We start from the raw sequence: 13,413 nt of genomic DNA on the forward strand, positions 1-13,413 counted from the left end.
ACATTCAGACAGTATATTAATCTTGCTATTAAAAGTTTCCTAACTCGAAGTAATGTTTAACGGTTCTACTTTATTATGTATCATTAACATCCACTGATCTACGCAAAAAATTTTCAGGGGTGGTTTTCCTCTTGCTAATGCTGGCTGCATTGGTGAGTTATCTGGCCATGTCAAAAATTCTATACCAAATGGTGTCGCTATGCGGCACGTCGTTCGGAGCTTAAATTTTATTCCGACTGGACTCATTGATATTAGCAAAACATTCCTGTTCCTTAATTCAACCATTTTAAGTTACTCATATAAAATTACTGTTAAACTTATTACAATTTTGTTTCCATTTCAATATATCTTGAAAGTCTTAACTATACAATGAACCTATCCTGATCCGTCCCATACTTATGTGATAAATATCCTAGCTTAAGGTGGGAGGCCTTACTTATCTTGTACGCTTTCTTTCTCTAGGTGCAGCACCACGTTGAGGAAAAGCTTAGCATGTCCCCCTATAACTCCTTACAGGAACATTAGCATCTTTCATTCTCTCTGCCATTATTAGTGAGGGCTTCAATCATTATAAACGCAGAGTTTTAAGGAAAGTAGAGAGAAAAAGATACAATTTTTTCACGAATATTTAATAAAAGGACAGTGTGAAGACATCTTTTATAACCAAGCACTAGTGGTTATAAAAGATGTCTTCACACTGCCCTTTTATTAAATATTCGAGAAAAAATTTAGACCTTTTTCTCTCTACTTTCCCTAACTCTTAATATTTCGAAACATTTTTACATCATTAAGTATATACAGCAAATTTAAGTTAATTGTAACAGAGAACGTTAAGCAGTTGTATTCTTTTTTTTTCAAATCCTGTCTAACCCTGCACTTTGTCCCTTACCATAGGATGGTTGGAATACCAATCTAGTCGTTGCGTTTGTAACATCTTGCAATATTGATCTGCGTCTGCTTTAAGTATATTTTCTTTACTTTTCATATCCTATCCCTATCCTTTCCTGTCCATACCCAATCCCTATACTATCACTGTCCTATTCTGTTCGATTTCCACCCTTTAATATTTCTTGAGGTATACCTACTTACTTAAATACTATTTCTTATCGAAACCATGTTCTGTCAATATATACTAAACCTATAAGTATTTTATTCCAATAACTTGTCGGTACCAGCCCATTCCTGTCGCATTACATACTATCCATTTCTAGCCTCTCCTTTTTCATTATCTGCCACTATCATAACAGTTTGCAAACCCTAACTCCTGGTCTGTACCATCATAGCCATATCCTATTCCTCTTCCGATTGCTATTCCTTTTTTTGTACTACTCTAATTTCTTCCATAAGTATTCCTTTTTACTTATCACTACTTTATTCCGATTCTACCCAAGTCTATTTAAATACTTTATAATTTCTGTATTATCCCTATGTTAAAACTATTCTCCGTTTAAGGCTGTTCTTTATACATCCTAGCAACACCCTACTCCTTGTCCCTATTCTTTTTCATTCTGTCCATATCTTATTTATCTCCACATCAGCCCTGTTTCAATTCCATCCTGTCCCTATACTAACCCTAGCCTATCCCTTTCGTAACCATATCCAACCCTATCCTCATTCTAATTCCATTCTTCTCCTAGCCCCGCCCTTTATCCCCAAAAAAATCCCATTATTTTTCTAAGCCTAAACCTCTCCACCTTAACCTATCATATCACTATTCTACTGGAATCCTATCCCACTCTCATTCCATAATTTTGGTATTTCTATCCTATCCTATATAAGATCACTATACCCATCCATGATATTTATATTCCTTTCCTTTCATATTATAATCCTTTTCCTTCTCAAACCATGTCCTGTCCTCTTTTCATTCTATCTCTGTATAATCCCAATTTAAACACCCATCGTTTTCTTATGCCATTCCTATCCCCTTCCGGTGTCAATACTTTTTTGCACGCTCTTCGAATGGTACGCTTTTCTATGCCAGAGTTGTATTTTTTATTCTATTTGTCTCCATTGCGTCCATGTTTATTCTGATTTCCATATAATCCCAATTCCAAACCAATTCTTCTCCTAACCCTGTCCTTTGTCATATTATTGCTATTCGAACCCATTCCTTTCCCTGTCATATACCTATCCAATTCTTATCCATTCCACCTTTCCAATAAGAATCATGATCCTATTCCAAATTCATATGCTGTTCGTGTGCTCTTTTTTTTATTATGCCATTAATATTTCTCTTCCAATCGTGTACTATCTGCAAAGAATTTCTAGCTATATCCTATCCTTATCTCCAAACCCTGCCCAGCCCTATTCTCTGCTCTTCTTATTCTATTTCTGTCTCTATTTTACAAACCCTATAGAAATTCCATTTTTATGTGTACTATCTACAAAGCATTTCTAGCTATATCCTATCCTTATCTCCAAACCATGCCCAGCCCTATTCTCTGCTGTCCTTATTCTATTTCTGTCTCTATTTTATAAACCCTATACAAATTCCATTTTTATGTTATTCTTATTTTTCTCACAACCTTCATAGTTTTCCTATCCTATCCATCCACATATCCTATTCCTGTCCCATACTTATTCTATCCTTATTCTTATAATAACCTGTTCCTGTCTAGTCCTCAAGTCCTCCTATTCCAACAAAATTGTTTTTCAACCCATATTCCCGAGTCCCAAATTCTTTGTATTTCTACTGAAACTCAATCATATACTTACGAGTATTACATGCCTATTCGATACGCACCCTATACCGGTCCTTATTCTATCATAATACTTACCCTTATCAATATCTTCATCCTTATCATTTACCTATCCGGTGCGCATCCTATGCATAGTTTTCCTATCCTATCCATTATCATATCATATTACTGTCGTACACTTATTCTATTCTTATCTTAGCCTGTCCCTATCCGTGTGTAATCCTCAAATCCCCCTATTTTAATTAAATTGTTATTCAACCCACATTCCCGAGTCCCATATTCTTTATGTTTCTATTGAAACTCAATCATATACCTATGAGTATTACCTGCCTATTCGATCCGCACCCTATACAGGTCCTTATTCTATCATAATACTTACCCTTATTAATATATTCATCCTTATCATTTACCTATCCGGTGCGCATCCTATACTTAGTCTTCCTATCCTATCCATTCACTATCCCTATCCATAACTAATCCTTAAGCCACCATAGGGACAGGCCCTATCCGTATCTAATCCTCAAGTCCCCCTATTCCAACAAAATTGTTTTTCAACCCATATTCATCATATTTCTATTGAAACTCAATCATATACCTACGAGTATTACATGGCTATTCGATCCGCACCTTATACCGGTCCTTATTCTATCATAATACTTACCCTTATCAATATATTCATCCATATCTTTTACCTATCCAGTGCGCATCCTATACTTAGTCTTCCTATCCTATCCATTCACTATCCCTATCCATAACTAATCCTTAAGCACCCATATATTTCTTATTCCAATAAAATTGTTGTTCAACCCATATTTCCGAGTCCCATATTCATCATATTCCTATTGGAACTCAATCATATACCTATTATAAATATCTTTATCCTTATCATTATCCTTATCCAGTGCGCATCCTATCCTATAGATATCCTATTCCTGTCCTATCTTTATTCTTTCCCAATGCCCATCCAATATTTCATGTTATCATATCCTATCTACATTATATCCATAACCCTAATTGATCCCAACGCTATCCCTATACTATCCCATCCCCAGCCATCACAATTCATCTATATCCTATCCTTTTCTTATCTCTTTCGTTCAGCTATCAAATGCCATCCCTATTCTATACAAATCTCCACCTTTTATATCCTTATTTTCATCCACTCTCTATACTAAACCCTACCGTACCTCATTATCCATATCCATTCCAATATCTTCATTGTAGTCCTATCTTTGTCATATACCTATCCGTATCCTATTCCTGCCCTATTCATATCCTTTCCTAATGACGCTCCTATAAGTTACCTTACCATATCCCATCTACATCTCTAACCCTTACCTATACATAATCTGTACCATATCTATTCTACCCGTATATAATCTCATATTTATCCCAATCCTATTTAAACCCATCTCTATACTATCTCTGTCGTATTTCTATTTTACATCTATCCACGCTCTAAACCTTTCCCATCCTCTTTTCTATCTTAACTCTTATCCGTTTTGTGCTTTTGAAGCTTCTCGATCCTAAGGGCCCCATATCTTATCGTGGTTACCCCCCTTTACAAACATTACCACTCATTTAAAACAATAGCCCCTTTATATCATCAGATAGACATAAAACCATGGCTTTTAATGCTAATGATGGCTGTAGGCCATAGGTTATTTGCCTAGATGGATTAACAGCATGGATGAGTATTACAATGGTCAACTAGACTTAGTGTGACCAACCAACCAACCGACCATGCAACGTGCCTATAGTTAATGTCAAGATGTTATCAATTAATTCGTTGAAATTAACACAACATTGTTAACCCAAAATGAGGCAATTAATTACCTTTATAGTACGTGTGCCGGGGACATGCGAACATACAGCATGACACCCACATAAACACATGACAGAGTAGCCATATATTGTGGCTACCAAAAGGCCGTGGGGTTTTTCATGTCCCTATGCTAAAATCCCATCTCTGAATGCTTTTAGTAGTAAAGAGTAAGGAAAATGTGTACAAAAATGGGAGAAGAGAAGAACTGAAAAGGGTATGCTTCGATGTTTGGGCAAAAGATTGATGAGCTTATGTTAATTTGGTGGACTAAATGAAGTCATTTACATTTTACACCTTCAACATAGCAAAACAAAAACTTATCAAGGGTGCTTGTAATGAGATGGTGATGGGCTCACTTAGTTTTATTTCAGGCAGGAGCAAAGGGGTTGACTTATGGCAATTTGGGGATGCCTTTCTGAAATAACTTTAAATGCAAATATATCCATTAACAGAAAAATCCAATCTTAACTGTAACATTCAATATCCTGAAGTCTTGTGGCTAATGTTAGAGATGTGGAAGAGTAGAGGGAGAACATTCCATTGAAACACTTCTCACATTTTATTGAGCGCTGTATTCAATTCAATTTTAAAATCAATGATGAGTGATCTCCTCTTTATAGTCGAGTCCGAACAGCGTGCCGCCATGCGATACCTCTTTGGGGAGAAGTTAATACATGGCTTGGGTTGGAATCCTGGCGAGAACATCAACAACATTTTCTCAGCGCTAGTTATAGTTTTTGTTAGTACCTCAAAAATGACGCCAGCATTAGGAGGGTATAACTACCGCTGAGAAAATGTTGTTGATGTTCTCGCCAGAATTCGAACCCAGGCGTTCAGCGTCATAGGCGGACAACATGTTAGTTAGCACAACCTTTGCGCTCCACTCATAGCTTAAGAGAGAATGAGGATGGGCAAGGGAACAGTGTTGCCGTTTTTGGTAGGTTCCTACCAAAAATCGCCAGGAATGACTCAAAATTAGTTCACTTCGTGTTGTTCCTGAGTATTTGTTAAGAGTACAGAATTAGGCCAAGGATAGCGAGGGGCCAAGGAAGTTATTGCTTCAAATTTCAAAAAAGGGGCGTAGATTCTTTTATTGACCGTAACTGCTGGTACGAGTGTTAAGGAATATCTTCCAAACTTGATAAATTCTGAATTAAAAATGGGGCTATTGTGAGTATAATGCCTTCAGTCGGAAAAAAGGGCTATGTGGGAGCTGCATACAAATAAGGTCAAATCTGGTCTATACTCAAAAGTTGAGCGGTACATACATCTCGCTGTAACGGCGAAAATGGGAAGTAAAAGCTCATTACTGGGCTCAAACGCTCAAATTGGTTTATCCAAACTCGGCACGGTTGCATTGAAATTGGGGCAAAATACGACTTTATGAACTCAAGATTAGGCCATCTTTGAACTTAATGCTGTAGAGTGATTTCAAGCAATAGGCAGATGGACATGTCTGGATTCCTTATGAATAACGACGATCTAGCCTCTGTAGCCTTGAGCATGAATAAGTTGATTTGTTCCAAATGGAATGCCAAATGGCCAACTCTTCGGTGGTGGGTATAAAAATATATAAGCCATTTTTGGCTTGTAGAACATTTGGTAGGTTTTGGTCGGCTTTAGTAGGGTTTTTCTTAAATTTTGGTAGGAAATAATTTTCTTGGATGGCAACATTGTTAAGGAACAACCACTTCTCTCATAGATCTTAGATTCCTTGTGTTCACCTCGGAATTTAAGAAAATTTTAGAATATGTAGTCGAATATGGATACAGTTCTTATACCGATGATATGCTTGAGAGATGGTGAAAGCCTCACTTAGTAATATTTCAAGCGAGGTTAAAAGCGGTCGGGAAAGCCTTTACAGAAGGAGTATTTCCCAAACATATGGAGAAGGTTAGAAGCTCCTTGATTTAGACTTGCTTAACCTCCCTCCATTTCTTCCATTATCGAAAGATCATGCAAGTAATTATAAATTATCAAACATGTTCCCATGATGTTCTCAGCAATATTCATTTTTCTAACTTTTGGTTCGACATCAATCTTTTTTCCCTCAGTTCCAAAGCATTATCTCTTTTTGAAGATCTGCAAATATCTCTTAAATGAATTGCGGTAACAGACCATCAGTTTTATCGCTCTCATGGCTAAGGTGTTAAGTATTTTAACAAAAAGCACTCAAAGCTCATTGTATATCTCATATTCCTATATTACCACTTCAGCCATTAGGTGGCCAAAAAGTATGAAATGTGTCAAAAGACCTGTGTTATGCTTTATGGCAAGAGATCGAGTCACTGCCACCACCATACATGGCCCTCCTTTGTCGTATAGGAAAAGGACCAGAAAAAGCCAACACATCTGACAGTTCGAACCATAACTTATGATGGATGTAGTAAGTGACCAACGATCATGACTATTCGAAGATATCATTATGAATTAATAAATATTTATAACTTTGACAAAGTTTTTTTTTTTTTTTTGAAAAAAGTAGCCGTCGAGTATCAATAACAGCAAAAATCAAAGTCTGTCAAGTAGTCATGATTATTTGTTATTAATAACTGAAGCCTCTCAACTCACAGATCTTACCAAAACTAAAGTAAACTAAATCAAAGGGAGGGAAGTCAAGTTAGTCAGTCATTCTGTCTGCAGACTGTCTGGTCGAAGATCATCAGGCAAAGATAAGAAATGTTTACACTACTAGTGACTGCTAACTTGTTTTTGCTCTTATGGGTCATCGAAGATCATAAATTATGACTTTTTCAAGTGGTTGCTTGAAAACGGCAACCAGCAACTAAAGTGTTTGGTGTGAAATTAAAAGAAAAGTTGGTTTTTTTATTCTAAATATAAGGGGACTACAGCGATTCCGACCTCCTACCGAAGTTTTGACTATATCCTAGCTTGCTGAAAAAGGATGACGAAACAATCGTCATCCTTTTTCAGCAAGCTAGGCTTGATGGGGCCTTTGAAATAAACTTTGAGTAGTTTAGATGTCTTATTTGTGCCTTAAAACTCGTTATGGAATTTCATCCAGGATTTACTTTTCTTTCTTCCATTTAGAAGACTTCTGAAGTTCATTGTATGAATTAACTTTAAATGCAAATATATCCTCTATTAGAAGCTTCAATTATTAAGAGTTTTGGACCCTAGAGATGGTGTACTACATAGACTATAAATTAAGGGGTAGAAGAGTGGGTAAGAAATGTAGAAATATATTGGGTTGCCCAAAAAGTAATTGCGGATTTTTCATATAGTCGGCGTTGACAAATTTTTTCACAGCTTGTGACTCTGTAATTGCATTCTTTCTTCCGTCAGTTATCAGCTGTTACTTTTAGCTTGCTTTAGAAAAAAAAGTGTAAAAAAAGTATATTTCAAAAGTTCATTCTAAGTTTTATTAAATATGCATTTACTTTCTTTTAAAAAATCCGCAATTACTTTTTGGGCAACCCACTACAATAATCCTGTGTGTATGCGAGGGAACATGGGCCCGTAATGTATGGAAGCTTCGTCCTCGCACACTTATTATCCTCACTGATTAATTGTTTGATAAGATTTTTTGTAGAGGTAGCTTTCGTTTCTTGCCCAGAGCTTAGAAAGTCCGCCTATGACGCTGAACGCTTGGGTACGAATCCTAGCTAGAACATCCGAAAAAATTTTCAGCGATGGTTATCCCCTCGTAATGCTGGCGACATTTGTGTGGTGCTATGCCATGTAGACTTTTCCTCAAAGATGTGTGGCACTGCAGCAGGCCGTTCGGACTCGCCTATAAAAGAAGGCCCCTTAGCATTGAGCTTAAACTTGAATCGGACTGCACATATTGATGTGTGAAATGTTTGCCCCTGTTCCTTAGTGGAATGTTCATAGGCAATATTTGCATTTGTATAATTCTTATGGGTTGCGCATAGATGGTTTGTTTGATATATATTCACTCCTTACCTTGGCTGGAGATGGGACTGAAGAAGAGGGGCTAGATGTGTGGAAAATACATATGTCGGTCTTTAAAGTTTTACAGAGTGAACAAAATTATCTTAGCACTTTTGCAAAATTCCCTCGGAATAATCCTGGCTGGTGGCCTTTCCTCACCTGGAATGCGCATAAAATCAGGTTTATTGGAACTCCTCTCCCATTACCCTCTTTCTTTACTAAAGTATGAACTGGCCAAGTTGCCGAGAGAGGCTCGATGTGCTGCACGTCAGTCGGGCTTTAGCCCGGCAACGATACACTAGGTGTTTACTGCGCTGATTCGGCTGATTCTCTCGATGTTCGATTTGGCATCGGGTTCTGGGTAGATGCAGGCGCTCTGTAGTATGGTCGATAATGTACTGAGGAGCATCGTTGGATGTCGTTTTTCCCAAGGGTTACAGACTAGTCCCAATGGCGCTCCGCTGTGCGACAACTCTTTGTAGAGATGTTTTACATGGTACCTCTCAAATGTTGCCAGCATTAGAAGGGGGAAACCACCGCTGAACACTTTTTTTCTGATGGTCTCGCCGGGATTTGAACCCAGACGTTTAGCGTCACACATGCTAACCCCTGCGCTATGGCGGCCTCCATAAGAAGAATTGGTCATAGATTATTTCGTTCTGTCTAATGATTTAATGTTCACAAAAACTTTATTTTCCAAACAAATCAATCTTATGGTGATACTACGGTCGTCGAACTCACTATGGCAAACTGGAAAATTTATCCACTGTTCTCTTGGTAGTTCAAAATTAACTTTAAATGCAAATGTATCCATTTTTATAGCATTATCATTGAAAATCACGCATAAATGCCTCAGGAAGATGAGCCAGCAATGACAGGACGATTATTTGAAGTGACTGCTGCAAAAGCTTTGGGTGACTTTTACAGGAAAGCAGGAATGATTGCCTCTCTAGGCCTAGAGCCTTTATGAAATCCGAAAATTTTATATAAACAAGACTATATTATACTTGATATCATCACTTTGAGAGATAAATTACTTGGTTATGATAATATTTCTATTGGGATGCCCAAAAAGTAATTGCGGATTTTTTAAAAGAAAGTAAATGCCTTTTTTCATAAAACTTAGAATGAACTTTAATCAAATATACTTTTTTTACACTTTTTTTCTAAAGCAAGCTAAAAGTAACAGCTGATAACTGACAGAAGAAAGAAAGCAATTACAGAGTCACAAGCTGTGAAAAATTTTGTCAACGCCGACTATATGAAAAATCCGCAATTACTTTTTGGGCAACCCAATATATTGGACCTCATTTTCGTAGTCGGGAAAGTGTGTCTAACATATCTCTGTCTTTTGATTGTTCTCATTGCCACTAGGATTCTTCTCAGACTGCTAGGATTGTTCTGACGTTTTAAGATAATTTTTTGTAGTTAAGATACCTTTTTTTTCTATCAACCGACACGCAGGGGATGTCCCCTATGAATTCAGTGCATTGCGTTGGCGAAAGGAAATTAGGAATTGGAGGTGTATTATTGACATTTGTCTTAAATCTTTGGATGTCAAAGTGGGTGGGAAAAACATTAGCCGGAACTCAATTCCTCATACGAACGGTTCGAACGAACTAAGAATTCTCCCTATAATGCATTGTGCGGTCCGCTGGCCAATCAATTACAATCGGATGTGAGTTCCTGGAATGTCTAGTATCCCTGACATACATTCTTACATCAGGAATAAGAAGACGAATATCAGACGAACACACACCATGACAGTACCGATAGAACAGTGCCTAACAACCCATACTGCGACGATGATCAAAGGAGGCAATAGAGTTGGCTACCCTACTGTCCCCAATCAACGCCACCGCTCTACTTTGTACATGGTCCAGCAGCTCCAGGGATGATTTTGAAGCTCCAGTCCATACATGTGAGTTGTACTCAATTTTCGGCCTTATGCAAGTGGTATAAATGTTAAGAAGATTAGACGGATTGAAGTAATTCTTACACCGTTTAAGTAAGCCTAAAGACTTGAATGCTTCTTTCGACACTTCAAATACATGTTTAGCCCAACGGACATCACTTTGTATTTTCATGCCCAGAACATCAAGAGCTTCTGATTACTCAACATTTATACTGTTAATAGATAAAGATGATCGTAGTGGGTCACCGAATTATTTGTGCGATTAAAGTAATTCTTACACCGTTTAAGGAAGCCTAAACACTTGAATGCTTCTTTCGACACTTCAAATACATGTTTAGCCCAACGGACATCACTTTGTATTTTCAGGCCCAGAACATCAAGAGCTTCTGATTGCTCAACATTTGTACCGTTAATAGATAAAGATGATCGTAGTGGGTCACCGAATTATTTGTGCGACAATAAGCAGCACTGAGTCTTCCGTGCATTAAAATCTACTCTATTCATTCGACCCCACTCAGAAATGGCCAGCAAATCCTGGCAGAGTGTATCATCCATAACCCGCCTCTAGTCCTCAATCTCTCGAATACTCGGCCTATGGTCGAATGAGTACGAATGACAGAGATTACTGTCATCCGTAACTGAGTAGATCGGATTCTATGTCTGAACCAACAGATTGTTGATGAAAATAAGAAAGAGAGAAGGAGAAAGGACAGAGCCCTGGGGTACAGCTGTGGTCAATTTATGCTCATTGGATGAGAACCCATCTATAACGACTCGAATAGTAAGATCTCTGAGGAAGCTCGATATAAATCGAACGAAACCATTACCGACACCAAAAGCAACAGAATTTGATAGTAGAGCACCGGGCCAGACCCTATCAAATGCTAAGACACCTTGTTGTTCTTTACAAAATTTTGACTTTCTTGTTTCGCTTTTAATACTTTTAAGTCTATCCAGTATAAGTCCTGTTTCCCCTAGGAAAAACAAATTTTAACACACAAATATGTATATCCATTAATAGCCGTATCAATTATTAATCACCAAATTCAGTTAAGCTAGCCTTATTAAGCTAGCCAATTAAGTACAAAATATTAAAGACGTTATGCAATTTCATCATTATTGCCATAACAAAGTCTGCTCAAGAACTACACGAACAGACACAAAGTCCAATGCCAAAGCGTTCATTCTTTAAATTTCACTTGGAAAATGTTAAAAGCGTGCAATATTGGCTGGAATCCCTAAGCATGTAGTGCAACATTTTGAAATGCCACAAAGCCTACCAGGATGGTAGGTTGGTAAATACCTGTTTTTACAATGTCAACACATACTAAGCTTGCAGCTACAAGGAAGGGAGTCGAAAGCATTCCTTTATTTAGGTCTACTACACTTGTTGAGTTACCACCACCATTAGCACCATCAATAGTCAGTCAGCCCAAAAGTCAACGGCACTGTAGCTTAAGAAACCAAAAAAAAAAAAACACCAACAAAAGTATGCCGAAAAAACGCAAAATATTGATGACGATAACACGGACAACAAGACAAGCGAAACTGATGAGGATGATGACGCTTGCAGATTGGCGACAGTAGCCAACAACATGACGATGATGGTTATACGCTGCCTTACCGGCAGCTGATGACACCATTGACAACAATGTCGAGGTTAAGGTTATGTTTCGTTGGGTTGATGACGAAGAAGAAGAGTAGTATAAGGCGACGACGGTATCTTTCTGTATGGCAAACAAACAACTTGTTTGAAATGCTTCCGAGAACATTTCACAACTGACAGTTGTCATTAGTGATTTATAAGTAATATTTATACGTGTTATTGTCAAACAAAAACTAAGAAGCGATAATAAAAATAATAACAATAACAAAAGAAATCGATAATGCACTGTGAAAAATATTGTCTAGCTATATTTGCAAAATCTCACTCAAATCAACGATGAGATTGGAAAGATCTCATATTTCGCCAGACTCGGCATTGACATTTACACCTTTGACCTTAAAGTTAAGTGTCATTAGGCTCTACGAAAAAACTGTTCACTTGCCAATAAAGAAGATATTGGTGGATATATTTGCATTTAAAGTTATAGAGGCAGAATTGATAAATTAATTAATTAGTATTAATATTGGGTTGCCCAAAAAGTAATTGCGGATTTTTTTAAAAGAAAGTAAATGCATTTTTAATAAAACTTAGAATGAACTTTAATCAAATATACTTTTTTTTACACTTTTTTTCTAAAGCAAGCTACAGCTGATAACTGACAGAAGAAAGAATGCAATTACAGAGTCACAAGCTGTGAAAAAATTTGTCAACGCCGACTATATGAAAAATCCGCAATTACTTTTTGGGCAACCCAATAGTATTAATAAAAGATCACAACAACAAATATTACTTAGCAGGACTGTAACAGCCTTATTCATAAATCTTTAAGAAGCCTTAAAATAGGTTTATTCGACAGTTCTATAAAGGATAAATGTCAAATAAACCTATTTTAAATCAAATTTTCGAAATAGTTGTTCGAGACTTTTTTTGCGGGCTATGATGGATGCCTTACACATTTAACGATTACGTCTATCGTCGTAACGATTACGTCTATCGTCGTAACGATTACGTGCACCGTCGAATCGGCGGTACCGACTAAAACCCCACCCTATATCAACTCGGGCTACAAATTCCACCTGGGAACTACTTTCGCAGTACTTCGAGGTGGAGCCTCTATTTGGAATATAACCTCCACATAGTGTCTACGTCCGAACCTCTGCTTTGTCTCCTAAGCCGTTTTGTCGAGGTCTATCTTTTTCTTACGCAGTATCTATTGAGCGTATCTGGTGACTGCCTCCTAATTCCTTTCATTTTCGAGTAATTTCTGCACTATGTTGTCGGGTGAAAAGTCGCCGATTAGCGTCGCTAGTTCCCTGCCTAGTCTAGCCCAGTGACTGCAGCTCGTCTTCCACTTCTTCCGCCTCGTACACGCGGGTTTAAGATGTTTGAGTTTGTTTTCGTTTTGGCCATTGCTCTGTCAAACGAGCTTGTGATTTGAGTCATAGAGGTT

This window comes from Stomoxys calcitrans, chromosome 5 (assembly GCF_963082655.1).
Source record: "Stomoxys calcitrans chromosome 5, idStoCalc2.1, whole genome shotgun sequence".
NCBI lineage: Eukaryota > Metazoa > Arthropoda > Insecta > Diptera > Muscidae > Stomoxys > Stomoxys calcitrans.